The sequence below is a fragment of the Leopardus geoffroyi genome, chromosome D2 (assembly GCF_018350155.1).
Source record: "Leopardus geoffroyi isolate Oge1 chromosome D2, O.geoffroyi_Oge1_pat1.0, whole genome shotgun sequence".
In the NCBI taxonomy this organism is placed as follows: domain Eukaryota; kingdom Metazoa; phylum Chordata; class Mammalia; order Carnivora; family Felidae; genus Leopardus; species Leopardus geoffroyi.
Genome location: NC_059334.1, coordinates 11,537,465 through 11,551,905, shown reverse-complemented (window position 1 = coordinate 11,551,905; position 14,441 = coordinate 11,537,465). Strand labels below are relative to the sequence as shown.

Here is a 14,441-nt window from a genome sequence, read left to right as displayed (position 1 = left end):
CGAGGCAGCCAACGCACGCCCGTGTAGAATGATCCCATAAGTTTTATGACCTGCTTCTTAATCAAGGCTCAATGTGTTTCCTGTTGTTGCACTAAATCCTAGTGACGTTTGGTATTTACATCCATCCCTGAATGTGTACCGTGCCCAGAGCAATAGATTTGTCTTCAGCGTGTGGAGGGGAGACGTCAAGGGTGTAATTTAGGGGGTGAGGGGCCCCTGTATGAATATGCAGGAGATATTTCCTTTGTGATTCTGAAGTTAGTCCCCCAAGACTCCTCTTTCTCCCTCACCAGAGTCTTGTCAGGGACCTTCATATTCCTTCCGTCCTTTTGAGATTTGTGTTTGCAACTTACATTTTTTTAAATTGTTTTTTTAACATTTATTTATTTTTGAGAGAGAGAGAGAGAGAGAGAGAGACAGATTACGAGCCAGGGAGAGGGAGACACAGAATCCAAAGCAGGCTCTAGGCTCCGAGCTGTCAGCACAGAGCCTGATGCGGGGCTCGAACTCATGAACCATGAGGTCATGACCTGAGCCGAAGTCAGATGCTTAATTGACTGAGCCACCCAGGCTCTCCATGCGTTCGCAGCTTCTAAGTGTGCTTGACGTATGTTAAGCAACACTTGTGGTTTAGGAGCATTCCTGTCAACTGTATGCAGACATACGTCCTTATTGGTTTTGGTCTGGGCTATTCCAATAGCTTCTCCGTGTCTCTTGTCAAGAACTATGAACTTGGAAGCTACTGAGCTGGCCTCAAATTAGGATAAAGAGGGATAGTTTGTTTCTCAAAGCAATGGACGAAGCCAAAATATCAGCATCTGGGGGCCAGTTCCCCAAACCCCACTTCTCAACAGGATAATATGAAGGGGACATTTGACATGCAGTGCGTTGAGTTACTGGTAAGGGATTGTGACTCCCAGTCAGTCATGTTGGAAATACGCTTGCCTGCCCTTTGCTTTGGGTGGAGACACCATCTCTCTCTTCCAGGGCTGCTTGCTACAAACATCTGTGAAAAGATGGCCCAAAATAAAGGTTTCAGTGGCTCATTTGTGAGACACGCAAGAGACCTGTGAAGAATTACCTCTCTCTCCACTCACCCTCACCCCCCACAATCCCACAGTCATCTGGTGAACTGTAGCTATGTGTCTCTTCTGCTGAGAAAATTCTCAGCTTCTCCCATCGTTCCAGAAGGCCAAGTTTAACTTGCTTTGCCTGGTACTTGAGGCCCCGGTGAACCCTTTTAGGCTTGCCCTTGACTCTGTCCTTCCCCTTTCTCTGGCCATACCCACTTTCTCAGTATCCTGGCCACATCCACGCTTCAGGGACATTTTCCTACTCCCACCTTTCCCCAAATTCCTGTATATTCTTTGAGGCCCAGTTCACGCGTGACTTTTTTGAAGTTAATCTTGACGTTTTTTCTAAGTTTCAAGCATGATTGAACAGTTCCCTCACCCTCTGTCTCTCCCTCTGTCTCTGCTTTCTTGGAACTCAATATTTACTTGTTGGTAGCATTTACCACATTAGTTACAAATGCGACCATGATCTCCAGGGCAAGAAGGGCACCTTTTCTGATTTGGCCGTCTCTGTCATCGTGTCTGGCACATGGCAGATACTCAGTAAATGTTGACTAATTAAACAAATCGAGTTCTGATACAGTAGGAAAGTGTGTGCGCTAAGTGGAGACAAGAAGTCTCAAGGCATTTTTTTTTTCAGCAAAAAATGGAAAAGTTGTCAAAATATTTAGATATTATCTATAATCTAATTGAAACTCACTAAAATTTAATAGTACTATTTAGCAAATAGAATTCTTGTGCCTGTTCCCTTCAGGTGGCCTGTTTTCTCTGCCATAACAATTAAACACATACATTTGGTATTTTCAGAATAAGGGGTAATGCTGGCTAGCGTGTCTTTGAACAGGACCCAGGATATTGAGGCTTCCTAGGATTGTGGATTTATTATTTTTGAGAGACAGAGACAGAGCATGATCAGGGGAGGGGAAGAGAGAGAGGGAGACACAGAATTGGAAGCAGACTCCAGGCTCTGAGCTATCAGCCCAGAGCCCGACGCGGGGCTTGAACTCACGGACCACGAGATCATGACCGGAGCCGGAGTTGGACGCCTAACCGACTGAGCCACCCAGGCGCCCCCTGGATTGATTATTTTACCCATGAAATCATTAGGGTAAGGATTTTATGGTGCCCAAACCCCTTGCAAAGTATTTCTTTGTCAGTGAAGAAATTACAGCACGAATTTCTGCATTTGGTAGAGTCTGGAGTATGGTAGTGGTTTTGCTACCACAGTTTGACCTCTTCACTGGCTACAACGCTGGCTTTGTTTCTGTGACAAACTAGGTGTTGAGGGTGAAGAGGGGTCTAGACCTCTGTGTGTGTTTGAGGGTAGAAAGGGTTATGTGCAGAAAGTGTGCTATTGCAAAGAAATCCAGGTGATGCCCATCTTACTTACATTTTCACGTCAGCTCTTTCCATAGTCTGTTAGTTTTTTCTTTTCACTGGGTCCATGCGTTCCTGTATCCATAAGTAATACAGATGGACAGAGAGAAATATAATGCATTTTTCTAAAATCATAGAGAAAGTCTCATCCGGCAAAGTCAACATTTCAGTTTTATCCTTTTGGGCCACATATCCCTCAAGCCTATCTTCCTTTTACTTGACAGAGTTCGTTGGGGATTAAATTGGATTCTTTTAGAACCTACTGAAGGAGTAGTAATAAACTCTACAAAATGCTGGGTGGGAGCACACTCTTCGTCGGAAGTGGTTTTATGACTTAATTTTTTTTTAATTTATTAAAAAAATTTTTAATGGTTACTTATTATTGAGAGAGAGAGAGTCAGAGTGTGAGCAGGGGCGGGGCAGAGAGAGGGGGAGACACAGAATCCGAAGCAGGCTCCAGGCTCTGAGCTGTCAGCACAGAGCCCGATGCTGGGCTTGAACCCACGAACTGTGAGATCATGACGTGAGTCAAAATCGGATGCTTAACCGACTGTGCCACCCAGGCGCCCCCGACTCGATTTTTCATGGGAACATGGCTGAAGATCTGACTTTTACGTGACTTACCTACTGAGAGAGGAAGGGGAGAAGCAGTTGTCGTAGGTGGAATGATGCATCTCTTAGGATGTGTCCATGTGCGGATTACAGCCTCTGGTGCACAGCAGAGGTCGTTCATTGGCTCCCAGAGCTGGAGGTCTGCCAGCGGGTGTGAATCCGTGGCTTTATCATTGCACCCAGAACCAGTTTCTTTATGTGTGTCGTGCCTTCCGCAGCAGGGTCTGCTCCCCCCAGCGCTGGCTGCCCTCGTGTGGCCTCAGCCGCCTGCTGTCCTCTCACAGTGCTGCACAAGTGGTCTCTGACATGGAACAAATGAAAGAGGGCCACTGTTGGAAACTGTCTCTTAGGAAAGAGCATGCCATTTCTTAACCCCTTGCAAATCACCCCTTTCATCTCAGTAGACACGTCTGTAGCTCTTCCTGCGAGGGAAATAAGGAATTTCACCAGCATTTCACGGGGACTACTCACGTCAGAAACTGGGGCCAAGCCCATGGACTGCCCGGCTGCCATGCAGAAGTGAGCATTGCAGAGAATTCTGGGGAAGGAGTTGAAGTGTCCAGCTCAAATGTTAACGTGTACACTTCACTCATCCAAAAGGTTTTATGGACTGAATTCTAATCTGAGTGCTTTTGTCCACCACCTAGCACCATGTGCAAATGGGGTTGACGCTCAATAAATAGTTGTTTGAATTATTTAATAAATGTATTAGAGATTCCCACGGGGGGTAGGTTTCCCTGTAACAGATTAGATGTGGCCATCAAGTTGGTTCATGACACATCACTGAACCCGTTATTCTGTTACCATCATGTCTTTTTCTTGAAAAACCAAAGCTCTAATCTTTAATCCATAGGCAACAGCCTCTGAGGAAATGACCCCTCTTTTAGCCCAGAAGAGTGTCAGAATTATAACTCTACCGCTTACATGACCTTGGACAGATTACTAAAGCTGAGCTGAGTTTCTTCATCTTCACTGCCCACTCTAGAGTGCCTCCTGTTTAGGGTCATTGTGCAATTCCGTGAGTTGATGTAAAGCACTCGGAAAAATACCAGGCACATAGTGAGTGACGTCTATTGTTATTATAAATATTATCTGTAAAATGGCAAAACTAATTCCCCTCATAAGATTGTTGGATGGCTTACCTGTTGTAATGTGTGCAAAGGCTCAGCTCTCCCTCTTCTTCTCATTAGTCCTGTTTTTTTTTTTTTCTTTTCTTTAGGATACATTTATCACCATCTTTTTTGTTATCAATGTAGTAAAACTTTCTTCTTCAACTTGTTTCTGTTCTTGTTTTTGCCTTTTAACTATGCCTTGGAAAGGAAATTTCACTTGCAACGATTGGCTATAACAAGGGAAGTTCTGGATTTTGAAAATACAGAAGACGCAGAAGATACAGCATGATGCTTATGGTAGATACACTGTGGCTCTTGATTTCCTCATCAGAAAATGGAGGAAATAAAGTGTTCTTCATAGTTCCCTCCAGGCCGAAAATAATTTTCTATTCCATTTTTCTACCCATTCTCTGAATACAGTCATGCCCATCTCTTACATCTGTATCTTCCACATCTGGGGCATAGGTGATATTCAGTAAATACTTGAGATCATGCTGATAGCTGGATGCTGTATGATTTCTCTCCACCAATCTCCATGGGAGACATCAGGGAATCCTTGCACATTTCCTTCAAGAATTGCCATTGACTTTCAGATACTTGGTATTCACCTTTCCCATTCCAGTCTTTGGAGCCCCATGGCTGGGGTGTCTGCCTTCTCACCTGAGACCTCACTCACTTTGTCCCTGCTCCCTGAGCATTCGGTCCTTCCAATGCTTGCCTCCTAGCCACTTCTATACTTTCAGGATGTTAGACTTAGTTTATTTATATCAGAGGTTTGATAGGCAGTAACTATTATCTATGTTATAGATTAATATGGAGACATGAAGTATACATTTCTTAAATGTATGTATCTGTTTCCTTAATTATTTACATCCCATTTGATTAAGAAATGATTTGAGGGAGCTATTACTTAAAATTGATGTAATTAGAATTCTCTAAAACTCACATCTAAAGGAAGTTAACAGTATAGTAATCGTGTATGTCGTAAGGTAATACACACTGATTTCAGACATGCGCATGTTTTTGTGGCTTGTAAACTAATTTTTTCATGCAACAAGAGATCTAAGTTCTGAATATACTTTCCAAATACACACACACACACACACACACACACGTTCTTTTTTTTTTTTTTTTTTTTTAATGTTTATTTATTTTTGAGAGACACAGAGACAGAGCACGAGCAGTGGAGGGGCAGAGAGAGAGAGGGAGACACAGAATCTGAAGCAGGCTCCAGGCTCCGAGCTGTCAGCACAGAGCCCAACGTGGGGCTCAAACTCACAAACTGCAAGATCATGACCTGAGCCAAAGTCAGATGCTCAACCGACTGAGCCACCCAGGCACCCCTCTCTCTCTCTGTTTTTTAATCTCTCTCTCCAGGGAAGCTTCTTTTTCCATTTGTTTTTCCCAAGTGTTTTGAATCTCTTTCCTTTTACAGTCTTCTGAAGAGGCGTCCTCTGTAACAGAGACTGTGTCGTGTTGGGAAAACGTGGACTTTGAGTCCAATGGGCCTGCGTTTGAATAAGATTCTCATCCGTTCGGAAAGATTAATTGAATACCTGTTATGGGAGATGCCCTAATCTGGGCAGTGAGGGACAGCTGTGACCAGGATCCAATCCCTGCTCTCATGGAGTTAATGGTTGAGTAAGAGACAGAGTAAATAATAAAGCTAGCCTAGCCATAGTGCTGTGCAGCTACTGACTTTGCTGCCTTGACCATCCCAATACGTGTTGTTGTTAAATCCTATTAGTAAGTGATCAATAAAAGACTGATAAATTTGACTACGCAAAAGTCAAACTGTTTATGGTGAATGATATCATTACAAAATAGAATAAAAAAAAAAACAGGTGGGGACTTTATAAAATATGCCACCTGTGTGAAAGACAAAGGCCCGGTTTCTATCATATGTAGAGCTTTCATAAATCCATAAGGAAAGGACATATCGCTTAATAGAAAAACAGACAAAAGATGGGGACAGGTAGTTGCCAGAGCAATAAATAAAATAATAAAAGATATTCAACATGGCAAATAACTACAAATGAAAATGATAAAGATCATTTTTCACTTAGGAGATGAGCACAGATAAACAATTTGATAATACTCGTTATTGGGGGAAATGTTGGGTAGTGTGTTTCTTTCTGGTGGGGGTGCAAATTGATGGAATTTAAAAAACCAAACAAACTCTGGTTGGCAGTATACATAAAACTTTAAATGTATTTCCTTTTACTCTAGAAATTCTACTTTAGGGCGCCTGGGTGGCGCAGTCGGTTAAGCGTCCGACTTCAGCCAGGTCACGATCTCGCGGTCCGTGAGTTCGAGCCCCGCGTCAGGCTCTGGGCTGATGGCTCAGAGCCTGGAGCCTGTTTCCAATTCTGTGTCTCCCTCTCTCTCTGCCCCTCCCCCGTTCATGCTCTGTCTCTCTCTGTCCCAAAAATAAATAAACGTTGAAAAAAAAAAATTAAAAAAAAAAAAAAAAAAAAAAGAAATTCTACTTTAAGAAATGTATTCTAGAGATATATTTGTACAAGTGTGGAAAGGAGGTCCACTGCAAAATTGTTTATAAATTGCATAAAATTGAGAGCAATTTTTCTATCAACAGGGGATTGGTTCCATAAGTAATAGTGTAGTACTGTGTTATTGAAAATTGAGATAAACGTATCATCAGGAAAACTGTATAAAACACGCCAGATGGCTGTTCTTTTTTAGCATGGCCATCTAGGATATGGTGTTGAGTGAAAAAAAGCAAGATGCTTGCTGTATTAAGAATAAGACTGTATTAACATTAAGATTCCAACTGCCTTGCATTAGAAATATGTAGAGAAAGATACATTCTTGTACACACTGAACACTTAAGGAAGGATGCACAGAGAAGGGCTAGGTGGCTGCTTCTTAGGAGACAGGACTTCTACTTTCCTGCGTGTTCCATTGGATATTTATTCTATTTACACACATTACTTTTATAACTGAAAAGAGTCGTTAATGTAAATGGCACAGTGCTACACAATTGAGGATGAAAGGGAAAACTAGTAAATTAATTCCAGTCGAGTGAAGAAATAGACTATTTATGTTAGTGCATGCGTCTAAAGAGGCTCTCTCTCTTTTTTTAAATGTTTATTTATTTTTGAGAGATAGAGCGTGAGTGGGGGAGGGGCAGAGAGGGGCAGAGAGAGGACGACACAGACTCAGAAGGAGGCTCCAGGCCCCGAGCTGTCAGCGCACAGCCCGATGCGGGGCTTGAACCCATAAACCGTGAGATCATAACCTGAGCTGAAGTTGGACGCTTAACCAACTGAGCCACCCAGGCACCCAGAGACTCTCTTTCTTTTTTAATGTTTATTTATTTTTAAGAGAGAGAGGGAGACAGAGCACAAGTGTGGGAGGGGCAGAGAGAGAGGGAGACACAGAAGCCGAAGCAGGCTCCAGGCTCTGAGCTGTCAGCACAGAGCCCGACATGGGGCTCGAACTCATGAACCGCGAAATCATGACCTGAGTCGAAGTCGGATGCCTGACCGACTGAGCCACCCAGGCGCCCAAGAGGCTCTTTTTCAATGTACACATGGTAGGTTCCCTGGTGGGTGTTCGGGGTACACAGAGCGGTGAGAGATTTTGTGGTTTAACTGTTCCTTTGACTACTCTTGATTATCTGTTTTTGTTGTCATGAACACTGATTCCATGATTAGAAAAAAATATATAATCTCATGTTGACTTAAGAACCATCTGCTGCCAGTAATTTTCAGTGAAGTCAGTGTAATCAGAAGATAAGTAGCCATCTATATGTGAACGGATACTTCAATGTGGCTGTGAAAGCCTCAGATCTGTAGCAGTATCTGGAGGTGATAAGATATTTACATCTCAGTGTTCTTTTTTTTTAAAGTTCATTTATTTATTTTGAGAGAGAGAGAGAGTGAGCGAGCGAGCAAACAGAGGCTGGGTGGGCAGAGGGAGACAGAGGGGGAGACCAAGCAGGCTCTGTACTGTCAGTGTAGATCCCAATGCGGGGTTTGAACTCACGAACCCTGAGATCTTGACCTGAGCCGAAACCAAGAGTCAGACTGACTGAGCCACCCAGGTGCCCCTCACTGTCCTTCTTTACCCAGGTATCAGGAAGTGTGGCCCAGGTATCATTAACTCCAAGTCTGTTAAGCTTCCTTCCCATGCTTCCAGCTAGGTAGACAGTAGATCCTGTCGTAGACTTTGGTGTGGAATAAGCCACCTTCTTTTTCTTCAGCAGGTTTATTTAGCATGGAGAGAGCAGGTGGGAATGATAATCTATAACAATTTTAAAATTTGACACAGATCTATTTAATATGCGTTGTAGGTGGAGAATGACAGAGGCAGACTGATGAGCCCGCCTCCTGGAGGGAGTGGAGTGTTCCGGAAACACCAATATTCATAGTTTGAAAGCATTGCCATGGCTGGCTTTCATACGTCTTTTCTGAAATCCACACAATTAATCTGCAGGAGGCTTGCAAGCCAGGATGATTTTCTAAAGATGTTTGAGAAATGGCTCTTTGGCAAACCCTCCCAATGAATACTCATTTAATGAAGGTTCAAAATATGAAACAAATAGGATAGGCTGCAGCCCGTTTAGGGAGGCAGAAGCTACCAGCTTTTGAAGCCTTTAACACTTGGAAAGGGCACAGAGATCAAGGATTTTGGCACACCCAGAGCATTTTCCCGGTGTCGTAAAGAGGCAGATCTTCCTAAATGTCGTAAAACACTGAGGGAAGGTAGTCAAGAGTTGGAAAAGGAGGGCATCGGTTTCAAACATGCTCATACTGGGTAGTATTCTGGCATCTGTGCATATGGGTGTTCCTATGTCATCCTCCAGGAAATCCTGAAAGACATTTTATAAACAACATTTTCTACTCTGTAATAATCTCGTGTCTATGAAATGACAATGAGAATTCCATTGCCATTTTTAATGGAAATTCATTCTGTAACCTATTTTGTGAGATACTTGTTTTTTATTAAAAAATTTTTTTTTAATGTTCATTGTATTTTTGAGGGACAGAGAGAGAGCGAGCGAGCAGGAGTGGGACAAGAGCAGAGAGAGGGAGAGAGAAAGAGCGAGACACAGAATCCGAAACAGGCTCCAGGCTCTGAGCCGTTGGCACGGAGCTTGACTCAGGGCTCGAACTCACAAACCGCGAGATCACGACCTGAGCAGAAGTCAGAGCTTAGCTGACTGAGCCTCTCAGGCACCCCGAGATACTTTCTTAATCTGTTGATGTTGACCGAGACCCCTCCTCCTAATCTCTTCTAGAGCAGGGGTTCAGGCAGAAAGAGACTGGTGGGGAGCAGCGTCGACTGGCCCCGAGCGTGGACTCTGGAACTGAAATTGCCTGTGAGGCATTGGCCCCAGTACGAGCTGTGCCAGCAGGAACGCACGGCCGTCTCCCCTCACCGTGTCCTCCACCAGCCAGCTGTTCGGCTGCCTCCTGATGAGGGTAGAGAGGGAGGAGAGAACATAGCCTAGTTTTTCTTGGTTGTGTGGCTGCCCGATCTCTGGCTCTGGCCAGAAGGTTAAAGCTGTCCTCCTTGGTGGGGGGGAGTGGAACAGCTGGCAGGGGTTGGGAGCTGCCTTTTTCTGGGGGGCATGTCAGATGCCTTTAGCCAAGGCCCTGCTCACGGGACAGGACAGCCGCAACTCTGTTCTCAGGTGGCTGTTTGCGGCTCCTTGCTCGGCCACGCGTGTCTAGTGGCCTGCCTCCAGCCTCTTTCTCCAGAAGTCTTCCTGCTGCCCCTGATGGCTGTACTGAGGAGACTCAGAATGAGTCCACAGAGATGCTCTTCCCCCAGGATCCATGAGAAGTGCTCACGCATTCTTGGCCCAACACAGTCGTGGAGACCCATCCACGCAAAACGCTGGGTCGGTGCCTCTCCCACCCCGTCCACTTCCTGGGCAGGCGGTCCTCAAACCTGAGTTCGCACGGGCCCCCAATGGCAGGGATGCCTCCTCAAGCTCTCCAAGAAGTTTCTGTGGCGCAGCACTCTGAGATCTGTCAACGGCATTCTCGAGTGTTTGTGTGTTTGTGTATTTTTGTTTTTTAGGCTTTTCAGGATTTAGGAGCAACCACTTGTTAATCCGAAAATTTTAAAAATCTTTGTGGATTCTAGTTCTTTGGTCCCTCATTTGCCCATGTTATAACCGTTCACTTGGTATTTCCATACTTTGCTTGTAAGCTGCAAAAGAGAACCTCATTTGATTTCCTGCTATATCTCTTCCTCCCAGAACAGCGCCAGATGCAAAGTAGGTAATCACTATTTGTTCAGTAAATTTTAAAAGTGAGAATACTTTTGGAAGATCTTTGCATCTTAACCTGTCTGTGGTTTTCTGATTCTCCAAGTATTTTGAGAAGTTGAGTCTTAGTGTTTAAAGACACTAAAGCATGGGGGCACAGCGATGTTACAAAACGAGTAAGAGATGCAGAATGGAGTCTCTTTGACATTAATAATTTTTCGGTGGATGGCCATTATTACTTGCGTTTCATATTCTGGTTGGATAAAAGTTGAGAGGTTTAGTTAGTTATTCAACATGAAAAAATGTGATAAAAGAAAAAAAGGTAGAAACTACGTTTAAAAGATAACCACCCATTTTAGCATATAACCTTTTCAAAATATTTCTTTGGGCACCTGGGTGGCTCAGTCGGTTGAGCGTTCGACTCTTGATTTCAGCTCAGGTCATGACCTCACGGACGTGAGATCGAGTCCTGCGTTGGGCATGGAGCCTGCTTCAGATTCTCTCTGTCTTTCTCCCTCGACCCCTCCGCCATTCATGTTCGCTCTTGCTCTCTCTCTCTTTCTGTCTTTCTTTTTCTCTAAAATTAAAAAAAATTAGGAGCTCAGTTGGCTAAGCATCAGACTTCGGCTCGGGTCATGATCTCACGGCGTGTGAGTTCGAGCCCTGTATCAGGCTCTGTGCTGACAGCACCAAGCCCATCTTGGTGTCTGTCTCCCTCTCTTTCTGCCCCTCCCCAACTCGTGCTTTCACTCTGTCTCAAAAATAAATAAAAACATCAAAAAAATTAAAGACAAATAAAACATTTCTGTGAATCTCTATAACATTATACACATATAAAACGCTTCACACACCCATGCACACACATACAATAATAGCATGATGTGTTCACACCCATGCACATCCCACATCACTATGACATCACTTGTGGCCCTCTGCTCCTGAAGGCTTGGGTAGCTCAGTCCAAATTCCAATTTTAGGGACTGAGACAAGCTCAAGGCTTCGGTCTGATGTCTCTACGTTTTGGGGGATTATTTGGATACATTGTTTTCCATTTCATGCTTCTTCAGTATCATCTGTTGTCTCTCCAGGGTTATGTAGTACCTTGGCTTGCTGAACTTCACCTCTTTACAGGTGCATGCAAACTGCCATTTGTATTGACCGTTTGTGATTGTTTTGGGATGGAAGTTGTTGTGACTCCAGAGGGAGTCCTTGTGAAGGAAAACATCACGGAGCATGATCCTTTTTTCCTCCTGGCTCCATTCATCTTCCTTCCTGTTTTAAAATAAGAAAATGTCCCCTTTGGATGCAGGATAGCAGTCCTACCCTTATCAGTGTTCCTTAAGGTCTCTGTTTTCTGTCTCAGGAACTTATCAGGATATAGTTCTCAAAGAAGCAGCTCTCATTTTCCAAGAAATATTCTGAAAAAAACACCATTTTTCCATGCTCTGCACACACTTATACGTATACATATACATGTATACATATACATTGAATATACGCACTTCCCAAAAATGAGATCATACGACCGATATTCTATAGCATTTGTTTGCACCTGTCTTCTGTATTGGGGGCATCTCTTCTTGGCAGTAGCTATAACCCTTCACCAGGTTTTAGTGGACATATACTACCCTACTGATGGGTAGGGTAGTGCACCCTCAGACTGTTTCCAGTATTTTGCTCTTATAAACTGTATCATGACGAACTTTCCTATAATTCTCAGCACAGCTTTCAATTACTTTGGAAACTCACTTAACTGATTTCTTCTTAACTAACTTGCTGAATTGTAAGATTTTACACCCTCCGTTTATCTGTAAGCCATGTTACATACCTGCAGACATGCATCTACCCACACACTGATAATGTTCAGGAGGCACTCGATTTTATGGAGTTTAATTGTTTTCATTAGAAATATATATATATTTTTTCAGAGTCTGTTGAGATCATCACATTTCGTCTTGGACTTATTAACAGACATCCTAATACATTTCTGTCTCATTGGAGGAATGAACCCCTACTTGAGTTAATGTTGCTAATGCATTGCTGAATATGATTTGGAAATGCTACCCTTATAGAAGATATTTGGATTTGTATTCGTAATTAAGAGTTCCCTCTAGTTTTCTTATATGCATACTTTCTTTGTTGGGTCTTGATATCAAAGTTATACTGTCTTTATAAAATAATTAGGGAGGCTTCCTTAGTTTCTTTAAAATAGTGTAGTTTAGAAATCACTTTTTTTCTTGAATACAGAAAAAAGTTTTTGGTCTTTGACATACTTCTCAATATTAATCATGCTTTATTTTTCAATTTAGATTTTTCTTCTTTGGGTCAGTTTTGGTGGAAAAAAAAGTATACATATGCATAATTGGAAACCATTCTTTTTCTTAGTTGTTTCAGAGTTCTGGTACAGAGATACAGTGACTGTGTTTATAATTCCTGTTTATTCTTAATTTTTTTCTTTTTCCTTCATGATTAAAGCAGTTGATATTTAGCTTATATTCAAAAAAAATTCCTGGCAGTGCTTGGGTGGCTCAGTCGGTTAAGTGTCTGACTTTGGCTCAGGTCCTGATCTCAGGGTTCATGAGTTCGAGCGCCGCATCAGGCTCTGTGCTGACAGCTCAGAGCCTGGAGCCTGCTTCAGATTCTGTGTCTCCCTCTCTCTCTGCCTCTCCCCTGCTCACACTCTGTTTCTCTCAAAAATAAGTAATCATTAAAAAAAAATCTTGACTTTGTGGATTAATTTTACCATTTTAATTTATTACATAGATCACGTTTTCTATTTCTAATGTAGTTCTTTTTGGCTATTTATTTCTTTTTCCTATTTTACTTATATTTTTTGATGTTCTCTCTTACATTTTGAAAGGCTTTTTTTTTTTTTTTTTAAATTTTTTTTTTCCAACGTTTATTTATTTTTGGGACAGAGAGAGACAGAGCATGAACAGGGGAGGGGCAGAGAGAGAGAGGGAGACACAGAATCGGAAACAGGCTCCAGACTCTGAGCCATCAGCCCAAAGCCTGACGCGGGGCTCAAACTCACGGACCGCGAGATCGTGACCTGGCTGAAGTCGGACGCTTAACCGACTGCGCCACCCAGGCGCCCCTGAAAGGCTTTTTAATTAACACGTTTCACCCTGTTGCTTAGCAGTGGAAGTGGTTAATTTTTGAGTACAGTTTTGACCATAGACCACTGATTTTATTAGGTAACATTTCTGTTTTTGCTATTTACTAGATATTCTGTAATTGTGGTATTGATTTGTTACTGACTCAAAAATTATTAATGAGAGAGTTTAAATTATTAAGTGGCTGAGTTTTATTTTTGTTTCTACTTTTCTTACTAATTTCTAGTTTTGTTACATTGTTGTCAGTGGGCTGTACCAACATGGGATATGCCATTTCTGTTTGCAGTAAATGTTTTTAAGTTTACTTATTTACTTTGAGAGAGTGTGAGCAGGACAAGGGTGGAGAGAGAGGGAGAGAGAGAGAATCCCCACCGTCGCCAGTGCAGAGCCTGATGCAGGGCTCAAACTCACGAACCGTGAGATCAGACCTGAGCCCACATCTGACACTTAACGGACTGAGCCACGCAGGTGCCCTATGTTTGCAGAAAATTTAATAAAGGTTTTTTTCTGTGTGTGGCTTACTCTATGATTTTCTTTAACGTTTCATGGTTTATTAAAAGGGTTGATTTTTACGTTGTAGCTTCTTCAAGAATCACCTTATCTCTAACATCTGTCCTTTAAAGAAAACATTTACTATCTTCAGGTTTAAAAACCAGAGGTAAAATTAAAAGAGTGAGTTAAATTTTAAACAAATGAGACTCTGTAAAGATTCAGAAACCTTACCCTATACCCTCCCTCAGTGGCTGTTGTTGTAAGTCATGAACAGATATTCTAATGGGTTAAAGTTAGAAATCCTGCTCAGCATATTGGACTCCTTATCCTTCTATGACACCTCATCCTTGACACTTGTCCCTGGCACTTGTCACTTGTGTGTGTGTGTGTGTGTGTGTGTGTGTGTGTGTGTGTGTAG

At 42.7% G+C, this 14,441-nt stretch overlaps 1 protein-coding gene across 9 annotated transcripts in view; it reads left to right on the top strand.

Moving 5' to 3' along the window:
* RYR2 (ryanodine receptor 2) overlaps window positions 1-14,441 on the top strand; it is a 762,307-nt gene that overhangs the window by 381,536 nt on the left and 366,330 nt on the right. The window lies entirely within an intron of this gene.